The 20,000-nt window shown below is 49.2% G+C and overlaps 1 protein-coding gene across 1 annotated transcript in view; it reads right to left on the reverse strand.

Annotated features, from left to right (window-relative positions):
- The window catches only part of LOC123754934 (ATP-dependent DNA helicase DDX11-like), a 491,323-nt gene that overhangs the window by 379,251 nt on the left and 92,072 nt on the right, over positions 1-20,000 (reverse strand). The window lies entirely within an intron of this gene.

Raw genomic sequence — 20,000 nt, forward strand, 5'->3', positions numbered from 1 at the left:
TATATATATATACCTGGTTACCTGGTTGATGGGGTTCTGGGAGTTCTTCTACTCCCCAAGCCCGGCCCGAGGCCAGGCTCGACTTGTGAGAGTTTGGTCCACCAGGCTGTTGCTTGGAGCGGCCCGCAGGGCCACGTACCCACCACAGCCCGGCTGATCCGGAACTTCTCTTAGAAAACCGTCCAGTTTTCTCTTGAAGATGTCCACGGTTGTTCCGGCAATATTTCTTATGCTCGCTGGGAGGACGTTGAACAACCGCGGACCCCTGATGTTTATACAGTGCTCTCTGATTGTGCCTATGACACCTCTGCTCTTCACAGGTTCAATCTTGCATTTTCTTCCATATCGTTCACTCCAGTACGTTGTTATTTTACTGTGTAGATTTGGGACCTGACCCTCCAGTATTTTCCAGGTGTATATTATTTGGTATCTCTCTCGTCTCCTTTCTAGAGAGTACATTTGGAGAGCTTTGAGACGATCCCAATAATTTAGGTGTTTTATCTCGTCTATGCGTGCCGTATATGTTCTCTGTATTCCCTCTATTTCAGCAATCTCTCCTGCTCTGAAGGGGGAAGTGAGTACTGAGCAGTACTCGAGACGGGACAGCACAAGTGACTTGAAGAGTACAACCATTGTGATGGGATCCCTGGATTTGAAAGTTCTCGTAATCCATCCGATCATTTTTCTGGCTGACGCGATATTTGCTTGGTTATGCTCCCTAAACGTTAGATCGTCGGACATCATTATTCCCAAATCCTTGACATGCTGTTTTCCTACTATGGGAAGATTCGATTGTGTTTTGTACCCTGTATTATGTTTCAGATCCTCATTTTTGCCGTACCTGAGTACCTGAAATTTATCACTGTTAAACATCATGTTATTTTCTGCTGCCCAATCAAAAACTTTGTTGACATCTGCTTGTAGTTTTTCAATGTCTTCAGCAGAGGTAATTTTCATGCTGATTTTTGTGTCATCTGCAAAGGACGACACGAAGCTGTGGCGTGTATTTTTGTCTATATCAGATATGAGAATAAGGAACAGTAGCGGTGCAAGGACTGTACCTTGAGGTACAGAGCTTTTAACATCGCTTGGACTCGATTTTATCTGATTGACTGTTACTCTTTGTGTTCTGTTCGACAGGAAATTGAGTATCCAGCGTCCTACTTTTCCAGTTATTCCCATTGACCTCATTTTGTGAGCTATCACCCCATGGTCACATTTGTCGAACGCCTTTGCAAAGTCTGTGTATACAACATCTGCATTTTGCTTTTCTTCTAGGGCTTCTGTGATTTTGTCATAGTGGTTGAGTAACTGTGACAGACAGGATCTTCCCGCTCTAAATCCATGTTGTCCTGGATTGTGCAATTCATTGTTTTCCATAAAACTAGAAATTTGATTCCTAATCACTCTTTCAAACACTTTTATTATGTGTGATGTTAGTGCAACTGGCCTATAATTTTTTGCCAAGGCTTTACTCCCCCCCTTGTGCAACGGAGCTATATCTGCAGATTTAAGTGCTGCTGGTATCTCCCCTGTATCCAGGCTCTTTCTCCATATTACGGATTGGATTATATATGGATTGGATTGGATTGGATTATATATGGATTACCCTTCTCCTATCCAGTCTCTATCCCCTCTTCAACCTGTTCATTTCTCCATCCTCATTTTCTTTCATATAGTCTCCTCATTCTCTTCTATTGTCTCATCTTCACACACTGGTCTTTTCCGCCACCATCTTTCCTTCCCCGTCATCTCTCTGTCCCATCTCCACCTCCCTTTCCCAGCCTGATCTACCCCATACCTATTCCATTTCATCAGCCTACACCCGCGCGGCGTCGTCTTCAAGGTCTCAGACACCTGGTGTCAGGTCTTGGCGCGTCTTGTACACTCAGCCAGCGGGTTCCTTCCCGGCGTAGCCAATCCTGTCACGGAATCTTGACATTGTGGTCAATAGCATAAACAAAATTGCTGCGAGGACCTGACATATCTCTCAAAAGTTCCGCCTGAGACTGAGACGGAACTCAGTCTCTCTTCCTTCTGACGGGAGCCAGAAGAAACTTATTTGCCTCACTATCGTTGGTTCTCCACAAATATGCACAAAATATATAGTGACATGTGCGGCGCGAGTGATGCCACAGACACACACAAATATTATATACGGACGGAAAGAGAAGCAGACGCCGAGGATAATATGGAAATCAGAGCAAGGAAGGTGTGGATCAGGGGGACACACTCATGCTGATACACAGTTGAGAGGCGGGACCAAAGAGCCAAAGCTCGACACACAGTTGAGAGGCGGGACCCAAGAGCCAGAGCTCAACCCCCGCCAGCACAACTAGCTGAGTACACTGATAGAGAACTCAAAAACAGCAGGTGGAAGACAGGAGCTACATTATAAATCAATCAGGAAATGTGACTTTTGATAGTATTAAAAATCATTTTGTTTACATATTAAACTTTTTATAAATCCTACAAGTTTAAATATCAATGTAAAGAATTTTTTTGTTATGCTAAAAACATCGGCATATTTGTTTAAGATCCAAAACAAACGATCAAATGATTCGAGATAATTACTACTGGTGGCGAGGCCCACCTGGTGGATCCTGCTAGCACCTCTCCTCAGTCCGTCCTCCTAACATTCCCCAACGTCCAGAAAACGGTCAATGTAAAGTGGTCTCTCCTAACCTACCAGAGGACCCAAAACAGAAAACGGGACAGTACGTCACTTTCGCCAGCCGCTTCCATTTTCTAGTACGATCATTTCTGGCCTTATGTGACGCATACGATCGAAAAGCTACGTTCTTTGTAGGAGGACAGATTGTAGGAGGACAGGTTGTAGGAGGGCAGGTTGTAGGAGGACAGGTTGTAGGAGGACAGGTTGTAGGAGGGCAGGTTGTAGGAGGACAGATTGTAGGACAGGTTGTAGGGGGACAGGTTGTAGGAGGACAGGTTGTAGGAGGGCAGGTTGCAGGAGGACAGGTTGTAGGACAGGTTGTAGGGGGACAGGTTGTAGGGGGAGAGGTTGTAGGGGGGAGAGGTTGTAGGACAGGCTGCAGGAGGACAGGTTGCAGGAGGACAGGTTGTAGGAGGACAGGCTGCAGGAGGACAGGTTGCAGGAGGGCAGGTTGTAGGAGGACAGGTTGTAGGACAGGTTGTAGGGGGACAGGTTGTAGGGGGAGAGGTTGTAGGGGGGAGAGGTTGTAGGGGGGAGAGGTTGTAGGGGGACAGGTTGTAGGGGACAGGTTGTATGACAGATTGCAAGAGGACAGGTTGCAGGAGGGCAGGTTGTAGGAGGATAGGTTGTAGGAGGACAGGTTGTAGGAGGACAGGCTGCAGGAGGACAGGTTGCAGGAGGACAGGTTGCAGGAGGACAGGTTGTAGGAGGACAGGCTGCAGGAGGACAGGTTGCAGGAGGACAGGTTGTAGGAGGACAGGCTGCAGGAGGACAGGTTGCAGGAGGACAGGTTGCAGGAGGAAAGGTTGTAGGAGGACAGGTTGCAGGAGGACAGGTTCAGGAGGACAGGTTGTAGGAGGATAGGTTGCAGGAGGACAGGTTGCAGGAGGACAGGTTGTAGGAGGACAGGTTGTAGGAGGGCAGGTTGAAGGAGGACAGGTTGTAGGAGGGCAGGTTGTAGGAGGACAGGTTGTAGGACAGGTTGTAGGGGGACAGGTTGTAGGAGGGCAGGTTGTAGGACAGGTTGTAGGACAGTTTGTAGGGGGACAGGTTGTAGGGGGAGAGGTTGTAGGGGGGAGAGGTTGTAGGGGGGAGAGGTTTTAGGGGGACAGGTTGTAGGGGGACAGGTTGTAGGACAGGTTACAAGAGTACAGGTTGTAGGAGGACAGGTTGTAGGAGGACAGGTTGCAGGACAGGTTGTAGGAGAACAGGTTGCAGGAGGACAGGTTGTAGGAGGACAGGTTACAGGACAGGGTGTAGGAGGACAGGTTGCAGGAGAACAGGTTGTAGGAGGACAGGTTGCAGGAGGACAGGTTGTAGGAGGACAGGTTGCAGGAGGCCAGGTTGCAGGAGTGCAGGTTGTAGGACAGGTTGTAGGAGGATAGGTTGTAGGAGGACAGGTTGCAGGAGGGCAGGTTGTAGGAGGATAGGTTGTAGGAGGACAGGTTGCAGGAGGACAGGTTGTAGGAGGACAGGTTGTAGGAGGACAGGCTGCAGGAGGACAGGTTGAAGGAGGACAGGTTGCAGGAGGACAGGTTGTAGGAGGACAGGCTGCAGGAGGACAGGTTGCAGGACAGGTTGTAGGAGGACAGGCTGCAGGAGGACAGGTTGCAGGAGGACAGGTTGCAGGAGGACAGGTTGCAGGAGGACAGGTTGTAGGAGGACAGGTTGCAGGAGGACAGGTTGCAGGAGGACAGGTTGTAGGAGGATAGGTTGCAGGAGGACAGGTTGCAGGAGGACAGGTTGCAGGAGGACAGGTTGTAGGAGGACAGGTTGCAGGAGGACAGGTTGTAGGAGGGCAGGTTGCAGGACAGGTTGTAGGAGGATAGGTTGCAGGAGGGCAGGTTGTAGGAGGATAGGTTGCAGGAGGACAGGTTGTAGGAGGACAGGCTGCAGGAGGACAGGTTGCAGGAGGACAGGTTGTAGGAGGACAGGTTGCAGGAGGACAGGTTGCAGGAGGACAGGTTGTAGGAGGACAGGTTGCAGGAGGACAGGTTGCAGGAGGACAGGTTGTAGGAGGACAGGTTGCAGGAGGACAGGTTGCAGGAGGACAGGTTGTAGGAGGACAGGTTGCAGGAGGACAGGTTGCAGGAGGACAGGTTGTAGGAGGACAGGTTGCAGGAGGACAGGTTGCAGGAGGACAGGTTGTAGGAGGATAGGTTACAGGAGGACAGGCTGCAGGAGGACAGGTTGCAGGACAGGTTGTAGGAGGACAGGCTGCAGGAGGACAGGTTGCAGGAGGACAGGTTGCAGGAGGACAGGTTGCAGGAGGACAGGTTGTAGGAGGACAGGTTGCAGGAGGACAGGTTGCAGGAGGACAGGTTGTAGGAGGATAGGTTGCAGGAGGACAGGTTGCAGGAGGACAGGTTGCAGGAGGACAGGTTGTAGGAGGACAGGTTGCAGGAGGACAGGTTGTAAGAGGGCAGGTTGCAGGAGGACAGGTTGTAGGAGGATAGGTTGCAGGAGGGCAGGTTGTAGGAGGATAGGTTGCAGGAGGACAGGTTGTAGGAGGACAGGCTGCAGGAGGACAGGTTGCAGGAGGACAGGTTGTAGGAGGACAGGTTGCAGGAGGACAGGTTGCAGGAGGACAGGTTGTAGGAGGACAGGTTGCAGGAGGACAGGTTGCAGGACAGGTTGTAGGAGGACAGGTTGTAGGAGGACAGGTTGCAGGAGGACAGGTTGTAGGAGGACAGGTTGCAGGAGGACAGGTTGCAGGAGGACAGGTTGTAGGAGGACAGGTTGCAGGAGGACAGGTTGCAGGAGGACAGGTTGTAGGAGGATAGGTTACAGGAGGACAGGTTGCAGGACAGGTTGCAGGAGGACAGGTTGTAGGAGGACCGGTTGCAGGAGGACAGGTTGCAGGAGGACAGGTTGTAGGAGGACAGGTTGCAGGAGGACAGGTTGTAGGAGGACAGGCTGCAGGAAGACAAGTTGTAGGAGGACATGTTGTAGGAGGACAGATTGCAGGAGAACAGGTTGTAGGAGGACAGGTTGTAGGAGGATATGTTGTAGGAGGACAGATTGCAGGAGAACAGGTTGCAGGAGGACAGGTTGTAGGAGGACAGGTTGTAGGAGGACAGGTTGCAGGAGGACAGGTTGCAGAAGGACAGGTTGCAAGAGGACAGGTTGCAGGAGGACAGGTTGTAGGAGGACAGGTTGCAGGAGAACAGGTTGCAGGAGAACAGGTTGCAGGAGGACAGGTTGTAGGAGGACAAGTTGCAGGAAGACAGGTTGTAGGAGGACAAGTTGCAGGATAGGTTGCAGGACAGGTTGCAGGAGGACAAGTTGCAGGAAGACAGGTTGTAGGAGGACAAGTTGCAGGATAGGTTGCAGGACAGGTTGCAGAAGGACAAGTTGCAGGAAGACAGGTTGTAGGAGGACAAGTTGGAGGATAGGTTGCAGGACAGGTTGCAGGAGGACAGGTTGCAGGAGGACAGGTTGCAGGATAGGTTGTTCTCCCTATTAAGACAGCAGGCAGTCTCCGCCCCTTCCTCCTACTCTTTTCTACAGCCCTACACCATTATCACCCTATTCCTCCCCTCTCCCACGACCTCTCCCTATCCACCCCGTCCTCTCGAACAGCACGTCACATTTTGACGTGTCTGAGACAAAAAGCGCAAAAATTAACGTACTCAAAAATCCCAGCGGCTCGCAAAATTGAGGTGATGTCCCGTTTTCTATTCGTGGGTGCTCGGTTAGGTTTGAACAATTTAGTACGTCAGTTTTACGTCGTTGTGACCACCACCCTCATCCCTCTCTCTCCATATTCCTGCGCGGGGCCTGAGCCTCTGGCTGGCCCGCGACGAGCTACTCATTATTGTCTTACTCATGCGGTGTGTGTGCGGGGGGGTGGGGGGGGGAGTCTTGATGGGTCGTAGGTCAGTAGTTTCGTTAGTAGTTTAGTGTGGTGTATAACTGTGTACTGTGAGAGATAAGTGTTTCAGCGGACTGTCGGGCATTTCTCCACAATGCTGACATCTCCTCTCCTCGTCTCTAAACTGTAAGGTTATTTGTAATCACATAGTTATGCTGTCTATACTGATGATGTTAATGATGCTGCTGCCGACGACGACGCCGACGCTGCCGACGACGCCGGAGCCGACGCCGGAGCCGACACCAGACCCAGCCGTCTGAGGCTGGCCACGGGACAGACAGTGACTGGTCCCCCGCTGTTAGTGTACCCGGAGCGACTAATTTATGAAGGAAGCGCCAGGTAAATTTCCCGGAGACAATTAATTTCCAGCTCCGTCAGGTCGTAACTCGGTATTTATTACACCAATTGACACGCGGCCATGACAGGTGAGTACAGATAACAGGATAATAAAGATGGCGGGGGAGAGAGAGAGAGAGAGAGAGAGAGAGAGAGAGAGAGAGAGAGAGAGAGAGAGAGAGAGAGAGAGAGAGAGAGAGAGAGAGAGAGAGAGAGAGAGAAGGGAGGGAGGGAGAGAGAAGGGGGAGAGCAGGGGAAGACGAGGAAAGAGATAGTGGGTCTTGGGAATGGGAAGATGGGGGGGGGGGGAGAGGAAGGGGCATGAGGGAGGTGGAGAGGCCAGTATGAGGATGTGTGAGGTGAAGGGATACATTAACAGGTAGGCCGTTAGAGCAAAGGAGAGTTGCGGGCTATTCATGCCCATGCACTGTCCTACATTAACAGTGTTCGAGGTATCTTTTACAGGTGTGTGTGTGTGTGTGTGTGTGTGTGTGTGTGTATGTGTGTGTGTGTGTGTGTGTGTGTGTGTGTGTGTGTGTGTGTGTGTGTATGTGTGTGTGTGTGTGTGTGTGTGTGTGTGTGTGTGTGTGTGTGTGTGTGTGTATGTGTGTGTGTGTGTGTGTGTGTGTGTGTGTGTGTGTGTGTGTGTGTCTCCTACAATGACAGGATAAGACAGTGGCTATAGAAACTAGTGTGTGATTAAGCACTTAAGCACTGAAGGTGATTAAGATGCTTTTACAAGCTCAGGTTATATAGATACATCACATACATTGTATAATTGATACATTACATGGTCAATCTTGGGTACAAGTCCAATATATCATCAAGTGTTCCAGTACTCATATAGTAGTTACAGAGCTCAGCATACCTCAGCCCAGGAGGGCGAAAGTCAGTCAATATGGGACATTCTACAATATAATGTTCAAGTGAGTGCATGTTTTCTCTTTCACAAAGTTGCACTCACTAGATGCACTCGCCTAGATGAGTGCACCTAGTTGAGTACGCTCACTAAGCTCCAGTGCTACACAAGGACTTTACTTCAACTTCAAAGCTGGAGAAAGGAGTTTGAGAAAATGCTAACTGAAAGATAACAAGAGTTAGGAGGGTAGAAATAGCCTAAGCTACTCTATCCCTTTGAGATGTATTTTTTTCTTGACTCAATAAACATACTTGAATTTGAACTTGAACCAGAGGAATGTGAAGGGAGGGAATTATCAGGGGGGAAAGCGCAAAGACATTACGACTATATAGCACTTGGAAGGGGTCAGGATAAGGATTTGGGTGGGACGGGGGAAAAGGAATGGTGTTCAACCTCTTGGACGGTCGGGGATTGAACGCCGACCTGTATGAAGCGAGATCATTTGTTTTCCCTTGTTTGGGTTAGTGGTGGAGATGGTGGGTGATTGTGGTGGTCGGTAGTGATGTTTGGTGGTGGTGATGGTGACTGTGGTGGTTGTGGTCGGTAGTGGGGTCTGGTGGAGATGGTGAGTGATGGTGACTGTGGTCGGTAGTGGGGTCTGGTAGAGATGGTGAGTGATGGTGACTGTGGTGGTTGTGGTCGGTAGTGGGGTCTGGTGGAGATGGTGAGTGATGGTGACTGTGGTGGAGATGGTGAGTGATGGTGACTGTGGTCGGTAGTGGGGTCTGGTGGAGATGGTGAGTGATGGTGACTGTGGTCGGTAGTGGGGTCTGGTGGAGATGGTGAGTGATGGTGACTGTGGTGGCTGTGGTCGGTAGTGGGGTCTGGTGGAGATGGTGAGTGATGGTGACTGTGGTGGCTGTGGTCGGTAGTGGGGTCTGGTGGAGATGGTGAGTGATGGTGACTGTGGTGGCTGTGGTCGGTAGTGGGGTCTGGTAGAGATGGTGAGTGATGGTGACTGTGGTGGCTGTGGTCGGTAGTGGGGTCTGGTGGAGATGGTGAGTGATGGTGACTGTGGTGGCTGTGGTCGGTAGTGGGGTCTGGTGGAGATGGTGAGTGATGGTGACTGTGGTGGCTGTGGTCGGTAGTGGGGTCTGGTGGAGATGGTGAGTGATGGTGACTGTGGTGGTTTTGGTCGGTAGTGGGGTCTGGTGGAGATGGTGAGTGATGGTGACTGTGGTGGCTGTGGTCGGTAGTGGGGTCTGGTGGAGATGGTGAGTGATGGTGACTGTGGTGGTTTTGGTCGGTAGTGGGGTCTGGTAGAGATGGTGAGTGATGGTGGCTGTGGTCGGTAGTGGGGTCTGGTGGAGATGGTGAGTGATGGTGACTGTGGTCGGTAGTGGGGTCTGGTGGAGATGGTGAGTGATGGTGACTGTGGTGGCTGTGGTCGGTAGTGGGGTCTGGTAGAGATGGTGAGTGATGGTGACTGTGGTGGCTATGGTCGGTAGTGGGGTCTGGTGGAGATGGTGAGTGATGGTGACTGTGGTGGTTGTGGTAGGTAGTGGGGTCTGGTGGAGATGGTGACTGTGGTGGCTGTGGTCGGTAGTGGGGTCTGGTGGAGATGGTGAGTGATGGTGACTGTGGTGGTTGTGGTAGGTAGTGGGGTCTGGTGGAGATGGTGACTGTGGTGGTTGTGGTCGGTAGTGGGGTCTGGTGGAGATGGTGAGTGATGGTGACTCGGGGACAAGGTGCGGTGTTGCCGAGCGAGAGAGAAGGCTGAGACGCGGGTGGAAGACGGAGACAGGTGGAGGGAGGCAGGTAAGGCAGGCAGGAGCGGCCCACAGCCTTGTTTATTGGCAGGGAAACACCTCGCCAGATAAGGGCCCTCCTAATGAGACCGGACAACGCCACAACAGTAGTCAACATCTTGTTATTGGCACACAGGAACGCGCCCGGCAAGATAGTGAGGGGCGCCCGGCAAGATAGTGAGGGGCGCCCGGCAAGATAGTGAGGGGCATCCTGCAGGCGCTCCTCACCTGTATGGGAGGGCAGAGCGGACAGAATTCACTGTACGCGCGATCCTGTGGTCCCGGGTTCGATCGCGAGCGCCGGCGAGAAACGATGGGATGTGTCTGGGATTCTCCCGGTCGCAGGTTCGAATCCTCGTCACTGCCCTTGTGGATTTGTTCAATGATGGGCAGAGTTTCTTTCACCCTGATGCCCCCTGTTATCTAGCGGTAAATAAGTACCTAGGCGTTAGTCAGTCTATCACGGGCTGCTTCCTGGGGGTGGAGGCCTGGTCGAGGACCGGGCCGCGGGGACACTAAAGCCCCGAAATCATATCAAGATGGGGCAGGGGATGGCAAGACGGTGAAAGGAAGCGGCAGAGGATGGGGTTAGAGAGGAAATGAGTGGATAGGTGTTATTGAGGCTCGGGAGGGGAAGGTAGAATGCCACCATACCTGGGGCCAGATTCACGAAGCAGTTACGCAAGCACTTACGAACCTGGGGCCAGATTCACGAAGCAGTTACGCAAGCACTTACGAACCTGGGGCCAGATTCACGAAGCAGTTACGCAAGCACTTACGAACCTGGGGCCAGATTCACGAAGCAGTTACGCAAGCACTTACGAACCTGGGGCCAGATTCACGAAGCAGTTACGCAAGCACTTACGAACCTGGGGCCAGATTCACGAAGCAGTTACGCAAGCACTTGCGAACCTGGGGCCAGATTCACGAAGCAGTTACGCAAGCACTTACGAACCTGGGGCCAGATTCACGAAGCAGTTACGCAAGCACTTACGAACGTGTACATCTTTCGTCAATCTTTGACGGCTTTGGTTACATTTATTAAACAGTTTACAAGCATGAAAACTTGCCAAACAACTGTTGTTATTGTTATAAACAGCCTCCTGGTGCTTCGGAGCTCATTAACTGTTTAATAATTGTAAACAAAGCCGCCAAAGATTGAGAAAAGATGTACAGGTTCGTAAGTGCTTGCGTAACTGCTTCGTGAATCTGGCCCCAGGTTCGTAAGTGCTTGCGTAACTGCTTCGTGAATCTGGCCCCAGGTTCGTAAGTGCTTGCGTAACTGCTTCGTGAATCTGGCCCCAGGTTCGTAAGTGCTTGCGTAACTGCTTCGTGAATCTGGCCCCAGCTTGCCAGCACTATCGTTATGCCCCGAAATCTGGAAATAAACCAGCTCAGCTCCTCTAACTATGGGACAGCAACGTTCCTTCGTTGACACAGGTGAACGCGGGCGGGGGGTTATCTTAAGGTTATCTTGAGATGATTTCGGGGCTTTTAATGTCCCTGCGGCCCGGTCCTCGACCAGGCCTCCACTCCCCAGGAAGCAGCCCGTGACAGCTGACTAACACCCAGGTACCTATTTTACTGCTAGGTAACAGGGGCATAGGATGAAAGACACTCTGCCCATTGTTTCTCGCCGGCGCCCGGGATCGCACCCGGGACCACAGGATCACAGTCCAGCGTGCTGTCCGCTCGGCTCCCCGGGTAGATACAGACGTCCCCACTTCCAACGGTCCCAGGATTTACAGCCGGAGATAAGATGATGCCGGTGTCTGGTTGCGAAATGATTCTGGGGGCTGAGGAGCAGCGGCGGGCGAGACATCTCCCGACTGACAGAGATAGCCTGCGATAAGGAAGATACAAGACCTTCGAAGATGAAACAGGGAAATGAAGAGAGGTCACGTTAACATAGGAGATGTTAAGGAGGCAGAGAACAAGGTAGAGGATGATGGTGACTCCACTCAGGTTGGCCGCAAGTCATGGTGTGTGAGGGGCACCCCTGATGCTCCTGTCCCCCTTGCCATGTCAAGTGGCCTAACTCAGGACATGATTTTACGCACTCTTCGCCCTAGAGGGAGAAGAGTGCGTAATTGTCGTCTTTTATGGCCTTGTGTGATTATCTACATGTGGTTTACAGGATAAGGTTATGTTGACGGGGCCCAGTCTTGCTTTGTGTGTGTGTGTGTGTGTACTCACCTAGTTGTGCTTGTGGGGGTTGAGCTCTGGCTCTTTGGTCCCGCCTCTCAACTGTCAATCAACAGGTGTACAGGTTCCTGAGCCTATTGGGCTCTATCATATCTACACTTGAAACTGTGTATGGAGTCAGCCTCCACCACATCACTTCCTAATGCATTCCATTTGTCAACCACTCTGACACTAAAAAAGTTCTTTCTAATATCTCTGTGGCTCATTTGGGCACTCAGTTTCCACCTGTGTCCCCTAGTGCGTGTTCCCCTTGTGTTAAATAGCCTGTCTTTATCAACCCTTTATGTGTGTGTGTGTGTGTGTACTCACCTATGTGTGTGTGTGTGTGTGTGTGTGTGTGTGTGTGTGTGTGTGTGTGTGTGTGTGTGTGTGTGTTTACTAGTTGTGTTTTTGCGGGGGTTGAGCTTTGCTCTTTCGGCCCGCCTCTCAACTGTCAATCAACTGTTTACTAACTACTTTTTTTTTCCCCCACACCACACACACACACACACACACACCCCAGGAAGCAGCCCGTGACAGCTGACTAACTCCCAGGTACCTATTTACTGCTAGGTAACAGGGGCACTTAGGGTGAAAGAAACTTTGACCATTTGTTTCTGCCTCGTGCGGGAATCGAACCCGCGCCACAGAATTACGAGTCCTGCGCGCTATCCACCAGGCTACGAGGCCCCCGACGAGGCCTGTGTGTGTGTGTGTGTGTGTGTGTGTGTGTGTGTGTGTGTGTGTGTGTGTGTGTGTGTGCGTGTGTGTGTGTGTGTGTGTGTGTGTGTGTACTTACCTAGTTGTGCTTGCGGGGGTTGAGCTCTGGCTCTTTGGTCCCGCCTCTCAACTGTCAATCAACTGGTGTACAGATTCCTGAGCCTACTGGGCTCTATCATATCTACACTTGAAGCTGTGTATGGAGTCAGCCTCCACCACATCACTGCCTAACACTTTCCATTTGTCTACTACTCTGACACTGAAAAATTCTTTCTAACGTCTTTATGGCTCATTGTAGAGCTCATTGTCTTGTAGAGCTCTGGAACTTTTCCTCTTGTCTGTTCTACTTCCCTTCCATTTCTCTATCCCACTGGATTTGTCACTGAAAGTCCCCCATCCTGCTGTAGTCCCTGTATTTGTAGTTTCTATTATTCAACAGGTTTCTTCACGGAATCAATTCCTTCAGCTCGGATCCGGTCGGCCGAGCGGACAGCACGCGGGACTTGTGATCCTGTGGTCCTGGGTTCGATCCCAGGCGCCGGCGAGAAACAATGGGCAGAGTTTCTTTCACCCTATGCCCCTGTTACCTAGCAGTAAAATAGGTACCTGGGTGTTAGTCAGCTGTCACGGGCTGCTTCCTGGGGGTGGAGGTCTGGTCGAGGACCGGGCCGCGGGGACACTAAAGCCCCGAAATCATCTCAAGATAACCTCAAGATAACCATCTATTCAAGCATTATGGTCGCTAGCTCCTAAAGGCTTCTCATACTCTTTTTTTTTCAACATCTGCTTAATTTTGGGAAAACACCAAGTCTAGTGTTGCTGGTAGATTGTGTCTACCAGCAACACTAGACTTGGTGTTGGCTAGTTCAAGAACCAACACTCTCGTTGGTTCTTGATCATACCTTGAAGCGGTTCTGGGAGTTCTTCTACTCCCCCAAGCCCGGCCCGAGGCCAGGTATGAAGTTCTGGGAGTTCTTCTACTCCCCAAGCCCGGCCCGAGGCCAGGTATGAAGTTCTGGTAGTTCTTCTACTCCCCCAAGCCCGGCCCGAGGCCAGGCATGAAGTTCTGGGAGTTCTTCTACTCCCCAAGCCCGGCCCGAGGCCAGGCATGAAGTTCTGGTAGTTCTTCTACTCCCCAAGCCCGGCCCGAGGCCAGGTATGAAGGTCTGGGAGTTCTTCTACTCCCCAAGCCCGGCCCGAGGCCAGGCATGAAGTTCTGGTAGTTCTTCTACTCCCCAAGCCCGGCCCGAGGCCAGGTATGAAGTTCTGGGAGTTCTTCTACTCCCCAAGCCCGGCCCGAGGCCAGGCATGAAGTTCTGGGAGTTCTTCTACTCCCCAAGCCCGGCCCGAGGCCAGATTATCTTGAGATTCTTCTTGAGACGATTTCGGGGCTGTTTAGTGTCCCCGCGGCCCGGTCCTCGACCGGGCCTCCACCCCCAGGAAGCAGCCCGTGACAGCTGACTAACACCCAGGTACCTATTTTACTGCTAGGTAAAAGGGGCATAGGGTGAAAGAAACTCTGCCCATTGTTAGTACACAACTGGTATCCAACTGAGACTTTTTACCGTATACATCATACACTTCAATCATAATAAATATACCCACGCACCAAATACACTATTCAATACACACGTAGAAATCACAATAACGTGATGCATCAAATGAACAAAATTTGAGTTTTACCATGTCGTAGCTCAGTCGATTAAGGCAGCGTCTAGGATGTTCCCGGACGCAGGTTCGAATCTTCGTCACGGCCCATGTGAATTTGTTTACACTATTCAACGCCCCACCAAGATGCCTTTGTGAATACAAAACCACTGAGAAATTTCAGTGAGCATCTTGTTGGCGGAAATCCAATAGACCTTCTCACTATCTCTTCTGTATTTATGCAACTTCTCACCAATCACTTGGCCTGGACGGTAGAGTCTCGCTTCATACAGGTCGGCGTTCAATCCCCGACCATCCACAAGTTGTTGGGCACCATTCCTTTCCCCCCCCCCCGTCCCATCCCAAATCCTTATATCCTGACCCCCTTCCAAGTGCTATATAGTCGTAATGGCTTGGTGCTTTCCCCTCATAATTTCCCTCACCCCCCCCCCCAACTACCTCCATCCCTTCTATCTATCTAGTTTGACTATCCGTCTCTCATCCATCCATCCATCTCTCCAGCGAGATCTTCCCTCCCTCCCTCCCTTCCTTCCCCTTTTTAATTGCACTTTCCCCTCAGCTAGTTCCTATAATTATCTTTCCTTCTCCCTCTTCCAAATCACTAATCTCCCAATTATTACTCTCACACCCTCTTCCACCACCCGTTACTTTCCTCTTTCCCATCACACTTCTCTTAAACTCCTCTCCCCTTTCCACCAGCCTTTCCCACCTGTATTATAACATTTCAGTGCACTAAGCCCCATCTCCTTACCAGCTTCAGCTTTATTAAAACATCATTGTATTAATAAACTTAAAATACATTAATGAGTTTCCTGGTGTATTCTACACGCTCAATAATCACCATGTAATACATGAAATTTATTTAAAATAAATCTACATTGCCACAACAGCTTAATCATTTGGGCCTTCAAAATCAATATCTAAAAAAAAACTGTTTGTCCGAGGTTGGAGGCCAGACCCTTGAGGTTAACCTCACCCCAACATGCCAGTATGAGAGGTGCGGGGTATGGGCGTGTCATAGGCCAGTTAGGGTCGGGCTCAATGCTTCGCTTTAACAAATATCAGCATCTGAAGAGACTTCCCTTGTAACTGTCATTAAGTCTGAAATCAGGGATGTGTTTTCCATAGAGTATTTTTTCCATATTTTTTTTTTAGCAGTCAGTAATATAAAATTATGAGAGAGAGAGAGAGAGAGAGAGAGAGAGAGAGAGAGAGAGAGAGAGAGAGAGAGAGAGAGCAATAGAGGTGGAAAGAGGAAAGAAGAGGGGGGGGGGGATAAGCCGAAATGATGATGAGTAGTGAAGGTGGGGAGGGGGAAGATGATGGGGGAAGAGAACTATCAGGAGAAAGCGCCAAGCCATTAGGGTTGGGGGGGGGGGAAGGGGGAGGGAGAAGATGGAGGAGATGGGGCGTGAGGATGGGAATAAGGGATAGATGGGAAGAGAGGGGAGCAATAAAACTAGACATGCGGAATAATTAAGTAATCATCAGACGAAGGCACCACGCCACGAACGACACAAGAAAAGAGAAGGGAAAGAAGATTGATGAGAAAGAAACGGGATAAAGGAGGAGTAGGAAAAACTAAAACAATAAAAAGCCAATACAAAATTATATAGAGAGAATAGGGGGAACTGGAGACAAAAAGAGAGAGTTGGTTGTAGAGAGGAAGGAGAGAGAGAGAGAGAGAGAGAGAGAGAGAGAGAGAGAGAGAGAGAGAGAGAGAGAGAGAGAGAGAGAGAGAGGAAGGAAAGGAGGGAGGAGACGAAAGGGGGAAAGGGAGGGGAAGGAGGGAAAGGAGGAAGGAGAGAAAAAAGAAAGGAGAGAAAGGGAGGGAAAGAGGTTAGGGAAGAATAAGAACAAATAAAGTGGAAGAGATACAAGAAAGACGAAGAGTACAAGTAAATGGAGAGATAAGAGAGAGAGACTGGAGAGATAAGAGTACACCCATCACCAAGCCCCCCCCCCCCCAACATTCCACACAACATTCCAGTGCCCTTCTCACAACATTCTCACAGATCCTGGTCCACTCTCACATACCATTTATGAGCGGACGAAAATATATATATATATAAGTATCCATCCGCCGGCCTCTACCCACCTAGCCTCTATCCATCACTGCCTCCGTCACCTGCATTCCTAACCTTATCCCTTACACAAGTATTAATTCACGGCAAATAGTACAAAAGACTTCCTTTGTAGCTGTCGTTGTTTAAGATTCAGCTACTGGGAAGAAAAAGTTCCAAGTAGCACGGGATATGGTGAGCCCCGTAGTGGACTTACCTGGCACAGGAGCGGGGCTGTAACTGTAGGCCTTCCCTTTTGACTGTGGTTTTAAATAGGAGCTGCCTCGTGTGGGTCAATAGGCCTTCTGCGGTTAGGTTAATTCTTGTGTTCTTATGAATGGGCATAACAAAGGGGGATATTACTTAGGGTATTAAAAGTATCAACACAAGACAGAACACGAAACAATGGGTATAAATTGGATAAGTTTAGATTTAGGAAAGACCTGGGTAAATACGGGTTCGGTAACAGGTTTGTTTTGCTTCTTGGTGTGCGTTTGTTAACTGGTGTGTGTGTGTGTGTACTCACCTAATTGTACTCACCTAATTGTGCTTGCGGGGGTTGAGCTTTGGCTCTTTGGTCCCGCCTCTCAACTGTCAATCAACTGGTGTGTGTGTGTGTATGTGTGTGTGTGAGAGAGAGAGTGCGTGTGCGCGCGCGCGTGCGTGTGTGTATTTTCTATTTGTGTCTGCAGAATCTAGCTATTAGCTCTTGGATCCCGCCTTTCTAATCAACCTATTATTAACCAATTAATTTTCCTATTAGATCTACTACCTATATTTCTAACACACACACACTCACATCCCCAGGAAACAGCTAATAGCAGCTGTCTAACTCCCAGGGACCTATTTTCTGCTAGGTGAATAAGGATGAAAGAAACTGCCCATTTGTTTGCGCCTCCGCCGGGAATCGAATCCGGGCCATTAGAACTACGACTCCCAAGCGTAGTCCACTCAGCCGGGAGGCCCCAATGAGGTGTGTGTTTTTCTCAAAGATTCGGTCTATCTACAAACACCATCACAAAGAAATTAAACCTGTAAAGAGTGTTATATAAACAAAAATGAACTTTGTTTTCTCTTTAAATCCTTTAAAAGTAAAGATTTAAGCACCTCACAGAAGCGACTTGAGCGCAGTAACTGCAGAAAATTATTAGTCTTTATTAGAAAATTATTTGAAAATTAGTCATTCCTTATCAAGACTACTCATAGCCCAGTCGATTAAGCTACAGCCTCACACGCATGGAGGTCCAGGGTTCGAGACCCCACACAGCCCAGGTAAATGGAATCATTAACTCTATGTTTTTTAGGAAGACGAACTTACGGACATAACGAAGGGGATATTAATGGAGTATTAAAAGTATCAACACAAGACAGAACGCGAAACAATGGGTATAAATTGGACAAGTTTAGATTTAGGAAAGACTTGAGTAAATACTGGTTCGGTAACAGGTTTGTTGATTTGAGGAACCAATTACCACGAAACGTAGTGGAGGTGGGGTCCCTCGATTGTTTCAAGCGTGGGTTGGACAAGTATATGAGTGGGATTGGGTAGTTATAAATAGGTGCTGCCTCGTATGGACCAATAGGCCTTCTAAAGTTACCTTGTTCTTATGTTATGTTCTTAACTTTTCTTGTAAAACACATAACCTTCAATTAGGTCGCACTTTCTTAAGTTTTATGTCTTAGAGTCACTTAAATATATTTTAATAGTTTTCCCCATTGTGTTTATTTAATGTTTTGTGAGAGTTTGATACATTAACTTCAGCTCATATTAGTATTGTATTATTGGGCGCCTGACAGCTGGGTGGACAGCCCTTCGGATTCGTAGTCCTGAGGTTCCGGGTTCGATCCCCGGCGGAGACAAATGGGCAAAATGTTTCTTTTATCGTGATGCACCTGTTCATCTAATAGTAAATAGGTACCTGGGAGTTAGATAGCTGCTACGGCTGCTTCCTGGGGGTGGAGGCCTGGTCGAGGACCGGGCCGTGCGAACGCTAAGCCCCGAAATCATCTCAAGATAACCTCACTGGATGGCTTGTGGCGCCAATATATATAGTTTGTCCTTGGAGTTTATTGTCATTAAAACGCTGATTAGTCACATTACAATTTTATTTTATATACAATCTTCTAATTACAATTATTTATATTTTTAACTTAATTTGAGCTTTGTTCTCTTTCTTATGTTTGTTTCATCTTTGCTTATTATATTTTCTGCTGATCGTGTTTGTACTCACCTAATAGTGCTTGCGGGGGTTGAGTTCTGGCTCTTTGGTCCCGCCTCTCAACCGTCAATCAACTGGTGTACAGGTTCCTGAGCCTACTGGGCTCTATACAGTTGAGCCTACACCGAAGTGTTGATAATAAGACAGTTTATATTACTAAGACGTTGTACTGACACTACTGAAAAAAATGTTATGTACCATTTTATTTGTTTATATATGGAAGATTTCCCACTTTCTGTCAATCCAGTCGGAGACCAGGGGCCAGATTCACGAAGCAGTTACGCAAGCACTTACGAACCTGTACATCTTTTCTCAATCTTTGGCGGCTTTGTTTACAATTATTAAACAGTTAATGAGCTCCGAAGCACCAGGAGGCTGTTTATAACAATAACAACAGTTGATTGGCAAGTTTTTATGCTTGTAAACTGTTTAATAAATGTAACCAAAGCCGTCAAAGATTGAGGAAAGGTGTACACGGTCGTAAGTGCTTGCGTAACTGCTTGGTGAATCTGGCCCCAGATGTCTGGTGCTAGCTTCTATAAAGTTTGCAGGGTGGCTGGTGGGGGCAAGGGGACTGTCATAGGTGGGTCTGGGGTCGGCCCACCTATGTAGCGTGCATCATATGATAAATAGTTAGGCTGTTGAGACAATTGATCTTTATTAACGTCACCTGAAGGACTCTAACCTTCCCTGCCTGCCTCTGTGTTATGTGAGATCATTGTTGTCTCTTTTATGGTGGTTCATCAGGAGCCCCCAAGTGCCTGCCTGGCGCTGGGCTCGAACCATTACCAATATTGACGACTTAACCCTTGATTACGTCATGCTGTGGCTTGCATACTGAGACCTAAGACAAGGCTACTTTAAATTTCAAATGGGCTCTTCGCATACTCTCTCCCACATGGACATAACACAAAAATGTCGCAGCCATCCGTTTCGTCTATGATTAACTGTTAGATAAAACAGATTTTCTCATTACGGAAAAAAAATGTGTTTAATGCATCTTCAAGCTAAACAAGTACACAAAAAAATAAACATAAATAAAAAAAAAAAGATCGCATTAAACACTCCAAAATTTCCCTTTAGGCGAAATTGGTGGTCAAACAGTGGACGCTGAGCAAGGGATCAGGTCCAATTACCTTTAGCATCAGCCTATAAAAACCCCAGCAAGACTGCACCAAAACCCCTTAAACGCAGTTGCAAATTCCAAGAGTGGAGTTGGGTGGGCCCCATTAAAGGTCGGTAACCAGTACGGACACCGCGGGACACTGCGTGATTGGCCAGTTTAATTGTTGGGGGGGGGGGGGGTAATTTCCAGGCTTCTCCTGGGTGACATTCTTGGCCCTCAGCGCGACGCCCCGTCCCTTCTCCCCCCCCCCCCGCCTTCTGCCAGATGCAAACAAAAAACAATAACAAAAAAAGGTGGCTACCATTGCCGCCATAACCGCTCCCGACCATCGTCGCACGACGGCGCCACGACCACCTAAGTACGACCCAACAAACAAAAGACTACAACTCACGACCACGTCACCCACCACACCACAACCATACCAATCCGCCACCACCACACCACAACCATACCAATCCGCCCCCACCAC

This window comes from Procambarus clarkii, chromosome 55 (genome assembly GCF_040958095.1).
Source record: "Procambarus clarkii isolate CNS0578487 chromosome 55, FALCON_Pclarkii_2.0, whole genome shotgun sequence".
NCBI lineage: Eukaryota > Metazoa > Arthropoda > Malacostraca > Decapoda > Cambaridae > Procambarus > Procambarus clarkii.